Here is a 15,302-nt window from a genome sequence, read left to right on the forward strand (position 1 = left end):
AGCTGCATCCTGTCCATCTCCCAGGCAGGCCTCCCTGGAGGATCCCTGCACCTTCAAGTCTCCAGTTCCTCCTTGAGAGTGTGAGGACAGCCACGGTGCCTGTGGACGGCACTGCTGAGAAGGTAGAATCACATGAATAAAATAACTGTGCAGTGGGTGCCTCCCAGGTCCTGATCCTCAGCAACTGGCTCCTCAGGATCCCCACCTGGCCAAAACCCTAAGGTTCAGTTCTGTCGTGAGTGCTGATGGGCCCTCACTTTTCTGAGTCTCCCAAAATCTCCATCAATGTCAAATGGAAGTTTTAGTGGTAGGAACAATAATAACAGAACCCAGTTGAAGGTGCTGCAGTGTGGTTTACATGAGATGCTGCAGCATGAAATTTTCTCCAGGTCGTAAAAATGTAAAGCATTGTATTAATCTTAAATAAAAACGTATTACAGATTAGAACACAAACTATGCGTCCACTTTTGGGATGAACCGTAATAATTCCAGCTCTGTGCCCACTCCCCTAGAGTGTACAGAGAAAATGTTCCAGAATATTCTGTGCTCAGCTGAGGCCTCTGTGAGGCGGGGGAGCTTCTGGGGGTGGGGGAGCCCCAGGACAGCAGAAGCTGCAGTTGGTGTCTCTCAAGGCCCCTCGGGACCGTCTGCTGTGGGTGGCATTTGGGCCTATGCTCTTTTCCGAATGGGAAAGGCGCAGGTGGAAACAGGAAAGGTGTAGGAAGACACCAGGTAGAAAGGCAATCAGGCAGCTCCTTCAGAAAACAGGAGAGTTACTTCCTCTGGCTCAGCCCTCTTCACTCACACCCACATCCTGGGTCTCACTTCCGAAAAGACTCTTGGTCACAACTGACCTGGGGTGTCTGCCCAGTTCTCCACCGACACCAACAGCCGCCTGCCCTGTCCCAGCTTCTGTCTCCCCCCTCCACTTGTCTTCCCCAAATGCAGCCTGACCACGCCCTCACTTGTTCCACAGCTCCCCAGGGCCCCATAAACCAACCACAGGGCTGCCTGCGTTCTCCCTGCCCACAGGGGCTTGGTCCTCCCCAGCCAACTAGCTCCTGACCTCCCACATCCCAGCCACACAGTCAGCCTGCCTGGGGACTGAGCCCGGCCCATGCCGTGGGTGCTCTGTTCCCATAGTTTCCCTCAGCCCCAAGCTGTCACCATCATCTTCTGTGGCCATTCCACGTCCTGGGCTGGACCTTGTCTTTTGTCTCACAGACCTTGGGTCCAACCATGCAGGAAATGGACAAAAGATGCTTTCCCATATCAGGAAGGTAACAAGCGAGGCCAAAGTTCATAAATCAGAGGGTAGGGGAAGGGAGTGGCGGGCAACGTGACTGTGGTGTACTGAAAGGCCTTTCTTAAGACCCAGGTGTTTCACACAGCTATGAGATCTGAGACCCCACCCAGCTGGGAATATCTCTTAGTCCCAAATCCCATGTGCCCTTCAGGGCCCAGCAACCCAAAGACTACACCCATCAAATTCATTGTTCTTTTTTCTTTCCTCTTTTCTCTTTTTTTTTTTTTTTGAGACAGAGTCTCCCTCTATCACCCAGGCTGGAGTGCAGTGGTGCGATCTCAGCTTACTGCAACCTCTGCCTCCCGGGTTCTAGTTATTTTCTTGCCTCAGCCTCCCAAGTAGCTGGAATTACAGGCGCATGCCACCACGCCTGGCTAATTTTTGTATTTTTAGGAGAAATGGGGTTTCACCACGTTGGCCAGGCTGGTCTCGAACTCCTGACCTCAAGTGATCCACCTGCCTCAGCTTCCCAAAGTGCTGAGATTACAGGCGTGAGCCACCGCGCCCATTGAAATCATACTTCCTAACCCACCTTTTACCACAGTGTGACAGGAAAGGATGGCACCCAGATGCTATTGGTGTACACAGCATAACCCTGGGAAAGTCAGAGCTGGCTGGCTTAGGGAACAAGCGCCCTAGCCACAGGTGGATGTTTTCCAGTATTCTCACTTTTATTCGTGCATTTGACAGGCAGTTTCTGGGGCCCACCCACCCCAAACACTAGGGATACAGTGTCCTGGGCAGACGGGCTCCCCGCGGGGCTGAACTCTTTGTGGGACAGATAAAGATGGAACAAAGCAAGTAAATTTCAAAGGCAGGTACAGATATAAAATTAGGTAAGTGCTTTAAAAGAAATGTCTGGGACCTGATGATTCAGAGTGAGGAGGGTGGCCTCCCTCAGGGACATGCCAGGAAAGGCCTCTCTGAAGAGGTCTGGGAAGGGACCATGGGGGAGGAAGACGCTGCAAGATGGGTCTGGGACACCAAGGGAGCAGGGAGGGAGGGAGGCAGGAGCCAGGCATGTTGACCACATGAGAGTCAAGATTTCATTCTAGTTTCAACAAAAATCTTCCAAAGAGCATACCACAAAGGAGTAACGCTTTAGCAAGAGTTTGGGGAAGAGAAGGTACAAAGAGTGGGTGAATTGAAGGACTGAGCAATAAAGGAATGGGCCTAGATATAAAGGTGAAGGCCCATGTCTCTTATTCGTGTGTTTCTCCTTGTTGGTGACAGATTCACTCTCTGAGGGAGGAGTTCTTTCATCCACCCCAAGGCTGGAAGCATCTCCAAAGCGATGACCTTGTGGCTTTAGTACCACAGAGAAACACATATCCCCCAGGCCAGCTCCAGATGCAGTCCCAGGGAAGGACTGCCTTTGGCTTGGGATGGGTCATGTGCCCAGGCCCAGACCTTAGCAAACCATGCTAAGGACTGTAACTGGCAGCTCACACCCAAAACCGTGCTTCTGGAAGGTAGAGAGGAGTGCCTTGAAATAAAGGCGTCATCTTTCTGTGCAGACAACACTGCAATCTCCCAGAAGTGCTGATGAAACTGAGCTCCAAAGGGAAGAAGGAACCTGGGTTTCCAAGGAGCAGAGGTTTCAGAGACGTGGAGTCTATAGGCAGACGGCTTTCACTGAATTCAAATGAGAGGTTGAACTAGGATAGTTTCTCACGGACACAGGAGAAACGGACCGGATAAAGGAAATGAAATAAAAAAGCAAAGTAAACAGAACTGGAGGAAGAAATGAGAGCTTCAAAAATTTCAAACTGAGAAGGGCAGAGGAAAAGAGAAGCCACATTCAGGATCCAGGTGAATGTGGATGGTGCCCACAGTTCCTCTGTCTCATATCAGCTCTCAGGTCAGCACCAGGGGCTCAGTCATTTCCATGCGCAAGAGCTGAGACCTTCAAATCTAAAAGAGGTCTTGCAGTCTGTGCCCAACCGTGCTCATTCTGAGTGGAATGAGAATTCCACACTCCAACCCAAACCCAGTGAGCCTTTAATGGCGTATTCTTAAGCGGCAGACTTGGATTCAGGGCAAGAAATGCCATCGGAGCTTATAAAGCCTTCAGCAGAGGAGTATCAGCTCTAGAAACCCCAAACAGAAGCAGGCTTGGCCAAGCTAGAGACCTGCAGATGCAACACACCATGGGCTAGAATTCTTAGCACAAAGGGCACTTTTATCACAAAAGGCTAGAAAAACAGTCCTGTCCATTTTTAGAAGTCTATCAAAATATCCTGCTAAAATGAAACAAAATACAATAATAAAAAATTCATAGCAGCAGGGCATGAAGATGAGGGTCTAAGGCAGCCCAGGAGGCCACCCACACACCAGTCTCCGAGTGTCTTTGCCAAGTCTCTCTCTGGATATTCCCTCAACCCCAATCAATTCTCCCCAAGTCCGAAACACACAGCCTCTGTGCATCTTTCCCAACCTCTCCTCTCCCTCACTCTCTAGCTTGCAAACTCCTAGTTACCTCCAAGACCAGGCCCAAGTGTCACTGGGTCTCAGCAGCCTCCCCAATGCTGCAGGCAGGCACAGCCACCCCCTGCCTGGGCAGCCACACCAGTCTGTCTACACTACTGATCTCCCAGCCCTGACCTGAATGAGTACCCCCTTTTGCCATGTCCCCTGCTGAATGTGGGCTCCTCCCAACTAGGGTTCTGTGCCTGGGCTCTGGCCCGGAGCCCCATACACTCCAGACTGGGTAAATGTTGGATAACTGTTTGGTGATTGATACAAGGCTTCTGACACAAAGAGAGCCGCCCAGAGGTTATTTTCCATTCCCCAAAAAAACTCCAAAAGGCCAGGCATTCCAAACCACTCTTTTTCCTGCTCCCAAAAGACTATCTGAAAATGAACCCAGTACCTGGAAATTAACTCACTGTGTAACTGTTTCTAAATAGCAAAGGTGGACCCCAAAGCTCCCTTCCTCAGGGGCTGTCTCAGCTGCCAGGGCAAATGTGTGCATTGTTGTCTTATAAAGGCACGGGGCCACCTCAACTCCAGAAATAAAGCAGCAAGGAGCTTCCAATATGCAGCGGCCATAGGAAGCGGCAGGACTATACGAACGGAAGCTTCCCACTGAGATTAGTATGTTTCAGCTGATTTGCAGGGAGATGACCAGGTTAAGCACTAAGCGATAAAGCACACACTGATTGGCTTTTGTGATGTGCATCTCTGTCCCTCTGGAGCTTTGATGTTTCTTTTTGGATGGGCCCAAGAGGGTAGCAACAGTCGCTTACTCCAGAAGATGGCAAATACTTACCCAGCCTTTGTCACCGGCCTTAGAGTGACTAGAGGACATAGTTAATCATTAAGACACTCCTTCCCACCAGCATGGGCAGGCCTTCAAAATTCTTCTCCACTCGCACCATGGAAATTCCCTGTCACCCCTGGAATAAATTACTTTGTTATGTATAGAATCCAGGCAGGTAGGCAAAGTCAGAATGTTAGACAGTGATTCACTTTGCCATATTTACGGTCCCCTCAGATTTAATGGTATAATCTGATATATAACCAAACAAAATGATATCATCTGATATGAAACAAAATGAGTACATAGAGAGGTAGAAAAGAATGTGTACTTAATTCAGTTTCTCCAGAACACTTGGCATCCACCCTGCCGGCCTCGAGGAAGGACAGCAGTTCCGTGAAGGGTGGGGACGTTCCCACAGGAGAGAAAGCAGAATACAAAACAGGACACAGTCTCATCTCTTTGCAATTAAATTTTCAAAATCTTCCATCTAGATGACTCTTAGTTAAGGAGATTCTTCATCTAAAGAGAACTGAATATTCCTCATGTTTGGACGTTAATTGGAAAAAGGCGAATCAGAAGGGAGAGAAATCCTGACTTGGGAAGGTCAGCATGCAACAGATACTACCCCAGACCTCCAACACCAGGCACATGGATTTATAGTTAATCAGAAGCTTAATACAGTCTATTCATCAAATCTCTGTAGTCATTGGACACTTACCATACCTGGGTAAAGGGTGAAAGTTTGAAAGATGAAAGAGATGTGTGAACACCCACATAGAAAGAGCCAGGGCACATTGTGGAAAGCAAGTTGCTGCATCAATAGAGACTGCCCTTGGCCCATTTAAAGGAAGGGCATGAAAGCAGCACTTACGGAGCTTGCAGGGGCTCACTAGGCAATGGCTCTGGTTCACCTCCACAGGGAGAGAGGGCCAGGGAGGGCAGGTGAGTGAGAACCAGCACACCTGAGTCTGTCTATCCCTGTGTTGTTGGAATAGTTTCTCTGAAAAACAAAAAGGGATCAGAAGAGACAGAGAGAGGGAGAACACAAGTTCCTTCCCCTAGGCCCCGCCTGTCAATCCAAGGAGAAGGCCCCACCTGGAGGCCTGGGATTGTGTGCCTTAGAGGATGTGGGCACTGACCAAATGGGGTCTTGTGAGGTGAGCAGCAGGCATCAGGGGTGGGAGAGGCAGGAAAGCCAGGCTCACCCTCAGAAGAAGGGTGGGAAGTCTCCTGAGCCCTGGGAAGCTCTGGCAGGACACCCTTATTTTTGGGTTTGCCATCTTTTCCAGTCTGTTTCCTGCATTAACTGGCAGGATCTCCCCTTGCTGAGATGACACAGGAAAAAGAACAGCCACAGCCCTAGCTCTCCATGGCCTGGACTGTGAGGACCTTGGGGGTGAGGCAGCCAGGCCCGCTCAGGGCGTGGGAGTCAGGGTGACCCCCCAACCCTTGGGAATGGGCAGGCATCTCACAGGTGCTCAATTCTTCTCTCATAGCATTTTTTTTTTTATCTGTTAGAGAAAGGCACCAAAAAGAAGCTTGCCTGGGTCAGAAAAGCAAGCGTGCCCCCAGCAAATCCCCCTCTCCAGAGCAAGGGAGAGCACAGGACGGCAGCAAGGGACAGACCTGGCCACCTCCAACCTCCACATTTGAGGGTCAGACTCAGGCTTTGGAAGATCACCTGCCCAAGGTCACCTTGTTCAGGTCCAAGTCAGAGCTACGGACTCAGTGGGTCCATTCTGAAGGGGACAGGCTGCAAGTGAGTCTCAGGGAGGCTGGGATTGCCCTGGAGTAAACTTTTGCAGCATTCTGTGCATGATTCTGAGCCAGGGGATGCCTTCTAATCCACCTTTGGCAGGATAGAGCACTTCGGTGTTGTGGCTGGAAAAGGAAGACCACAGCCCTGGAGGGTTAAGAACTTACTCCTTTTCCCAGTGTTTGAATTTATGACCCACTATTCCTGAGGATGATGTTCTATTCTCTTGGTTCAAGTGTGTTCTCACTGAGAATTTGAGGCAAAATCTTTGGGGAGACTGGGCCAGACCAGCCGTGGAGAGGCAGCAGGAAGGGCTTGAGAGCGAGCCCACAGTGGGAGGGAAGCCTGATGGAGTCTTCCATCTTATATATAAAACTGTAAGTAAACTTATATTTCTGTGATGACCTTGCCCTGGCTCACTGAGGTCCCAATTCCCCTGGGTCAGGAAAAGATCATCCCTGAGAAAACAGAGGTCTTCATGGTCAACCATGCTGCAACGTGGATGAGGCTCTCCTTGCAGGACAAAGGGGGCAGCATATTAGGCCTGGATCCCAAAGTGCAGAGATTCCTTTTGGGAAAGGTTAGGGCCAGATCCAGATGTGTGGTTCCACCAGCAGCCAGTTCTAGGGAGGTAATGTCATTCTCCGTATTCTGCTGTTTCCCCCAAGATTTTATAGCGTACATCTTGGTAAAATTAACAAAGTAAGCCGTGGAGTCTACTTTTGGGGAACAGCCGTGCAATAGTTGGGGCAAGTCAGCGTACAAGACAATGGCCTGCATTCAGGCAAAGAGAGGCCAACCCTGAAAGCCCCAGAAACGCTGAAACATCGCAAAATACAAAGGAGACCCCCAACTCTGCAAAGGGCTGAGGAGAGAGCAGCACAAGTCCACACATTCTTGAAGGAGAGGAGGGGATCAGGATGAACAAAATTGGAAAGGAGCATCACACAGACAGCTAGCAACATACAGAGAAATACTCAAACCCTAGCAGCCATCAACAAACTGCAGGTTCACATGACATCCCATCCAGAGGTTTTCTATCTTCAAACCACAACCAAAACACGTAAACCCATTGAGTCAGCCGGGCTGCACCAGGACAGACTCTACTTCAGAGATTTCTGTAACTTCCTGCTTCTGCTAAAGCTGAAAGCGCCCTCATGATGGATTTTCTGATGATTTTAACCCAATGCTGACAACCTTCCTTGGAAGAGGCACTGCAGAAAACAGTGCAAAGTCACAGCCACTTCCTGGGAGCTTAGGGGATGTTTGGTTTTTGAGCAAAACTGCTTTCTGAGAGTCACACTCAAGACCTCATGGGAAACTTACAAAGGGGACAAAGAACCAAAATGTGTCCTGTCTCTAACTATGCCAGGCAGGCAGAGGAAACAGGCCAGGTTGTAACGGCAAGAGGTTGATAAGAAGGCTCAGTTCTATGAGACAAGACAAGGTGTGTAACATCAGTTTTATAAAATGATCAAGTTGATTCACATACTAAGGACTTTTCTGACTGAAAAATTTTGATAGTATAGATGGCTAAGCATAAAATAAGTTTTCCTTGATGTATTTTGTTTGTTTGTCTGTTTGTTTAAAATGGTAAGTTGGATATGAGTACGCACTTGTAGAAATATGTGATCATACCTGCCCAGACTTGCATAGTGAGTTCGAGCCGCAGGGACAGACCCAGGAGACGGACCTTCTTTTCTAAGGACTGAGGCTGTAACTAAACATTCCTTATGGGCTTTGCAGGCTCCAATGATAAAGGGTGTCCTAGGACTCTCAGGGTGAAAATATCTCAGGACTCTGACGTCCTGAAGGCTTTGCCAGCTCCACAGCTCCAGGGAAAAAACTCTCTCAAAGGAAGTCAAACTAGATTTTATTTTTCCTTTTTTTTTTTTTTTTGAGTCAGGGTCTTGCTCTGTCACGCAGGCTGGAGTGCAGTGCAGTGGTGTGATCACAGCTCACTGTAGCTTTGAACTCCTGGGCTTAAGAAATCCTCCCCACTTAACCTCCCAGAGTAGCTGGAACTACAGGCACATGCCACCACACCCAGCTAAGTTTTCTGGTTTAGATTTTGTTTGTTTTGTTTTGTATGGAGAGACACAGTCTCTGTTACCCAGGCTGGTCTTGAACTCCTGGCCTCAAGTGATCCTCACACTTCAGCCTCTCAAAATGCTAGTATTAGAGGCATAAGCCACCACGCCCAGCCCCAAACCAGGCCTTTAAACATAACATATACAGAGTATCTTAAGCAAACATATACAGAGTGTGTCTTCACTCTCCTGTGTGCTGTGTGTCCTTGCAAATGGAGAAGGACTTAGCTCTGCAGACCACACAGACACTGTGCAGACCCACAGAGCCAGGGTGCTGTCTTTGCAAGCTGTCATCCCAAATGGGGTCCCATCTGCTGGCTAGGGGTCTGCCCACATAGGGCCTCTCATGGAGACCAAAATCCAGGCCCAGCATAGGGTTGGATGAGCAGAGCCACAGAACTGTAATGACACACTTGCAGAGCCACACTAAGCAGGTGGGGAAGAGGGGGATTCACCCCAAGGCCCAGCCAGGAGGGCAGAGCAGGGGAAGAGAGGGTGTCGGCAGGAAAGGCCAGACCCCTCCCTCCCAGCCCCCAGCATTAGTACTTTGCTTTGGAAATTCTGCCTTTGTTCCCCTATGTGGGCCATGCCTAGGCAGAGGGTAACAGCCAGCCTGATCCTTAACCTGTGAGACGAGGCCACTCAGTCCCACTCTGGATGAGTCAACCAAACCGATCCACCAAGAAACCCCCAAATGTTGTACCAAGCTCTATTGGCAAAAGAGGTCAACATCTACATAATAAAACCATCTCTCTGCTTCGTTACAGTGATCTCAGAATTATTCCTCTGTTGAATGCCTTGTTGGGAGGTGAGGCAGCATGTCCACCACCCTGATTAGAACCCCTAAACCTGTTACTGTGTCCCAAGTTAGAGGATCATGCCAGCACTACCCCAGTGAGGCAGATCCCAGGCCTGAGCTCAGAGAGCTGACAGAGGTAGGGAGGGCCACATGGCTCATAACCAATCTAGGCCAGGAGCCCACACATCCCAGGACAGGCCACACTACAAAGGCTGTTACCAGAGTATTTGGGATTTGCCTAATTACCTTTTCCTCATCGAGCTAAGTAGAATTGAAAAAGCTCACACATTTGGAAATCAGGCAAGGTGTGGAGGCTCTTTCAAGCCCAATCTCTATACTCTGGTGGATCAACACTCTATAAACTTTATGGTAGGGAGTAGGCTGTGTACAGCTTGAGGTTTCCACATACATGGCCTGCCCCTGTTGAACTGGGATTTTTGCTTGTTTGCCTGTGGCTTGTTAGAAAAGTTACTTACTGTCACTCTTAATTTTTTTCACATATTTCAACATGTTCTGGGGCATGCTCAGAAGCCTCCGAACTTTTGAAGTTAACAGTGACATTTTAAATCATCCTCATATAATTGGGTGATTTCAAGGAGGATATTCAGAAGTCTTTACAAAAGGCTTTATTTTTTTAACCTTTCCACCCTAAAATTAATGAAAATTATTTTCTGCATTTCAACAAAATACAACCTATCTTTGGCCAGTAAAATTGTTTTCAAATTGAATTGATGCTTGTATTTTTGCCAGTCTTGATCATTATTGTTTCATTATGCCTCTAGCTAATACTTTGTTCAACTTAAAACCAGTGATAAAATGAGAAAATTTGAGTTTGTGCCTGCATCAAACATACTGTCACACACACACACACAAACTCATATGCAGATTCACATACACTCACACTCAGACACTAACACACACTCATGTACATACACTCACAGGTGTGCACACACTCTTGTACATGTCCACATGCACAAGTTCACCCAAACATATGCAATTCTTACGGAAAGGCTGTCTTAAATGGAATAGGAAATATATCCCAGATCATCAGAAATCTCTTCGGTTGCCTTACTGAGAAACAGGATTTCCTCCAACAATAAAAATTCCACCCAACTCTTTAAAAGGAGATGACATGCTCATACAACAGGGGAAGTTTTTATTTTCTTAAATCTCTAGTTTGAAATATTTACCTAGGCATCCTTCTCCTTCTCTCCCACACTTTTGGTAAACCCCTGGCCTTTGAACACCTTACCAGGTTTGACTCAATTAAATATCTGATTTCTTATTTCTTATACAGGTCTTCAAACTCAGAAAGTAACTGCATAGTTCATACATCTATGTAGCAAAAATGATCACCTCTGAATCGAGTAGAGTTATTTGAAATTGCGTTGAAGAATAACACTAAATGAAGGCATGGTGGCACAGTGGAGAAGGGCATGCACCTCAGGGCTAGGAAATCTTCAAATGAACAGGTCCTTATGCTGCCATTGACCATTGAAATGATATTTTCAAAAAGGGATTCCTGGGTCTGATTCCTCATCTGTAAAATCCTCATAATGTAACTGCTGTAGGGATTAAATATTATAAACTACATGAAATGCCTAGCATAAACATTGACATCTAATACGTGTTTAATGAATGATTGGTCTTGCTTGTATGTGGCTGGCTGCTAGAGGGCCACAGCGGCGTTCCATCCTGATCCTGATTCCAAAGCCATAAGCTCCAGCTTGGCCTCCAGGGACTCATGACTTCTATGTCCACCCCAGCTCCCAGACACCGAGGCACCTAGTCCCATCATCACACGTTAAAACAGGTGGCAGTCCAGCTTCCCAGGGGTCATAGCCCATGAATAGGGTTTTCTCCATTGTTAAAATATCCATAGTTCACCTATCTGTAAGAATTGGGGGCCGGGCGCGGTAGCTCAAGCCTGTAATCCCAGCACTATGGGAGGCCGAGACGGGAGGATCACGAGGTCAGGAGATCAAGACCATCCTGGCTAACCTGGTGAAACCCCGTCTCTACTAAAAAAATACAAAAAACTAGCCGGGCGAGGTGGTGGGCGCCTGTAGTCCCAGCTACTCAGGAGGCTGAGGCAGGAGAATGGCGTAAAAACCCGGGAGGCGGAGCTTGCAGTGAGCTGAGATCTGGCCACTGCACTCCAGCCTGGGCGACAGAGCGAGACCCCGAAAAAAAAAAAAAAAAAAAAGAATTGGATTAGAGGTGAAAGTAAGACCTGGTCCCTGACTTTGAAGAGTAGAAACAGATGTAAAATCAATTTTCTTAAAAGTGGAAAAAGTTCTATTATAGAAGTCAATAGTAGAGCACAAAAAAATCATAGTAAAAGGTAATGAAAAATCTAGAGGCATCAGGCAAGCCTTGCAGATACGGTGACCTTTCAACTTTGATTTGAAGCTCTCAGAAGAAAGGAAAATATCATTGAGAGCTTATATAAAATGGCAGAAAACAGTGTAATATCTTCAAGTCATAATTCAGTACGGCCAATCCCATCAACAATGTGCAAAAGATAGACAGAGAGGTACCAAGGGGAACCTTCCAGGATACCAAAATTAGACTGTAATCTATGTTATAAGTAAAAAAAAAAAAAAAATTGTACCAATACCTTTCTGTTTGAAGTGACAACTGATGTCTTAAACAATTATACTACAAAATAGATCTTCAAAAATCTATGCTTGGGGTGGGTGCGGTGGCTCAAGCCTGTAATCCCAGCACTTTGGGAGGCCGAGGCAGGCGAATCATGAGGTCAGGAGATCGAGACCATCCTGGCGAACACGGTGAAACCCCGTCTCTACTAAAAAAAAAAAAATACAAAAAACTAGCCAGGCGAGGTGGCGGGCGCCTGTAGTCCCAGCTACTCAGGAGGCTGAGGCAGGAGAATGGCGTAAACCCGGGAGGCAGAGCTTGCAGTGAGCTGAGGTCCCGCCACTGCACTCCAGCCTGGGCGACAGAGCGAGACTCCGTCTCAAAAAAAAAAAAAAAACCTATGCTTAACTGGGCATGGTGGTACATGCCTATAATCCTAGCTACTTGGGATGCTGAGGCAGAAGAATTGCTTGAACCTGGGAGGCGGAGGTTGCAGTGAGCCAAGATTGCACCACTGCATTCCAACCTGGGCAACAGAGTGAGACTCAGTCTCAAAAGAATAAATAAATAAATAAAAATCTATGCTTACTCTTACAAGGAAGAAAAAAATCAAAAAGGGAAAAACATTTGAAACCTATAAAAAAATGACTAATCACCTTAAAATATGAACTTTCTTAAAATAAAGAAGAAAAGAGAATAAGAATCCTACAGACAAAAATGGGCTAGAGGTATGAACAGACATGCCACAAAAAAAAAAATTGTAAATAACTTTTGAATATAATGAAAGATGCTCAACTATTTTCATAAGAGAAATACCAATTCCAAGTCTACTGAGTTACCACTTCTCACCCATCAAATTGTCAGAAAATCCAAACGACTGATGACCTATAACATGTGCAATACAAGAGGAAGCTTCCTCATTTATAGCTAGTGAGAATACAAAGTGACACAGATCCTATGAAGGAGGATATAACGAAATCACAACTTCATTTACCCTTTGAATTCAGCAGCGTCACTTCTAATAATATACTGGCAAAAACCTGGAAAGACATCCACAAGATTACTCACAGTAGTGCTGTTTTACAAAAGGAAAGCGCTAGAAACAACCAAAATGTTTATCAGTAGGGGGCTTTTAAACAAATCATCATACAATCACTTAATGAAGTATCATACTTAAATAACTACGATGTCTGCTTCAAGACAGAATGTCCAACTACAAGACATCGCTCTCACCAAAGCAATGAGAAAAGAAGATAAGCTGATAAACTTCTAAAATGTCATATTTCACTTAGACCCATCAGAGATCTGCATATGCACAGAAGTCTAAATTTACTAAATTCCAGAAGGGTTATAAGCCCTTTCCAGGTAAGAAAAAGCCAATGACCATTTTCCTTTCTGAGGGTAATTGCAGAATATAAGATGAGAAACTTGGCTGGGGTAAGGAGATGTACTGGCTTGGCATATCGAGTTGGAATCTGGAGGACTCCCAAACATGGAGCTCGCTCACCTATCCTGCCTATTCTCCCACTTCAGAGAATGGAAGTGAGACTACAAACAGGAGAGTCAGAGGGACATCCCTGTTTTCAGATATTTCAATCCAAATCTTCTACTACTGAGAAGAGCATGGTGTCACCCTGAAGATGTTTCAAAGCAGAATGAGCTACGAATAAGTTGCAAAGCAGCCATGGTCTGCTACGAATAAGCTGCAAACCAGCCATGGCCTGGCTCAACTTCTTTTCATAATTGTAGGAAAGCGATTAGCTCCTCTAGCTGCTTGACAAAGGAAAAGGTGTATCCTCTCTATTGTTCCTCATATTCAAAGTCAAGTATACAATAAAAACAATCATAAGACATGCAAAGAAACAAGAAAATGAGACCCATAATAAAGAGAGAAAGCAGGCCGGGCACAGTAGCTCACGCCTGTAATCCCAGCACTTTGGGAGGCCGAGGCAGCTGTATCACCTGAGGTAAGGAGTTCAAGACCAGCCTGGCCAACATGATGAAACTCCGTTTCTGCTAAAAAATACAAAAATTAGCTGGGCACCTGTAATCCCAGTTACTCAGGAGGCTGAAGCAGGAGAATCACTTGAACCCGGGAGGCAGGGTTGCAGTGAGCCGAGATTGCGCCACTGCACTCCAGCCTGGGCCACAAAGCAAGATTCTGTCTAAAAAAAAAAAAAGAGAGAGAGAGAAAGCAGGTAGTAGAGGCACACTGAAAGATGACACAGATTCTGAAATTAACAAAGACTTTGAAATAACTGTGATACATATACTAAAATATTAAAGAAAAATATGAAAAAGTATTTAAAAAGAGATAATTTAAGCAAAGAAACAAAAAACTATTTTTAAAAAATCCTAATGGAAATTTTAGAATGAAAAAAAATATAGCTAAAATTAAGAATACATTCAGTTGGCTTTAAAAAAGGGCTGAATAAGACAATAAAAAACAAATTAGTGAACTTGAAAACACCTTAATAGAAATTCACACTGAAGTACAAAAAGGATGAACAAGATAGAAAAGAGATATTCTAGCATATCAGAGAGATACAGACAATATCAAAGTCTAATAAGGATGAAATTAAATTTTCAGAAGGGGAGAGAGATACTGAAGCAAAATAATTGAAGATAATAAATGAGAATTTTCCAATGCTGTTTAAAGTCATCAACCCAACAATTCAAAAAGCTCAACAAATTCAGTGAAAGATACACACACACACACAAATCTATACCAAAGTATGCCCTAGTCAAACTTTCTAAAACCAAAAATAAAGAGAAAATGGTAAAAGTACACACAGAAAGGAAACCAATTGGATTCAGGGTAACAACAATAAGAAAGGCAAATAACTTTTCCTTAGAAACAAGGAAGGCCAGAATTAAGATAATTATTTTTTAGTGTGGAAAGAACAATATTTATAACCCTAAGTTTTACAGTAAGCAAAAATATTATTTAAAAATAAAGATGAAATAATATCATTCTCAGAAAATAAAGGAAGCTGACAGGATCAGCAGCAACAGGTCTACACCAAAAGAAATACTAAAGGAATATCTTCAGACTGAAGGGAAATGAGCCAAGATGAAAGCACAGATCTGCAGGGAGGAATGAGGAACACCAGAGTGAATCAGTGAGTTTAGACATAATAAAGATAAAATTCATTGATTCTGTAAAGAAAAAATAAGAACATTGTATTGTGTATTGCATAATATACACACAATATAAGAACACTGTATTGTATATTTTATAACATACATGCAATATATAAGAATATTGCATTGTGTGTTTTATAATATATTATTACAACAATAGAACAAAGATTAGAGGTCATAGTAAGTCAAATTATAAAATTATGATGGTCTAAGGTTCTTATATTGTTTGAGAAATGGTAAATTATTAAATAATGGTATGCTGAGAAAAATTTGAAGTGTAATTATAATCTCTAAACAATAAAAAATACAAAAACATACAGCTAAATATCCATAGAATCATAAAG

The sequence above is a fragment of the Macaca fascicularis genome, chromosome 3 (assembly GCF_037993035.2).
Source record: "Macaca fascicularis isolate 582-1 chromosome 3, T2T-MFA8v1.1".
Classification (NCBI taxonomy): Eukaryota; Metazoa; Chordata; class Mammalia; order Primates; family Cercopithecidae; genus Macaca; species Macaca fascicularis.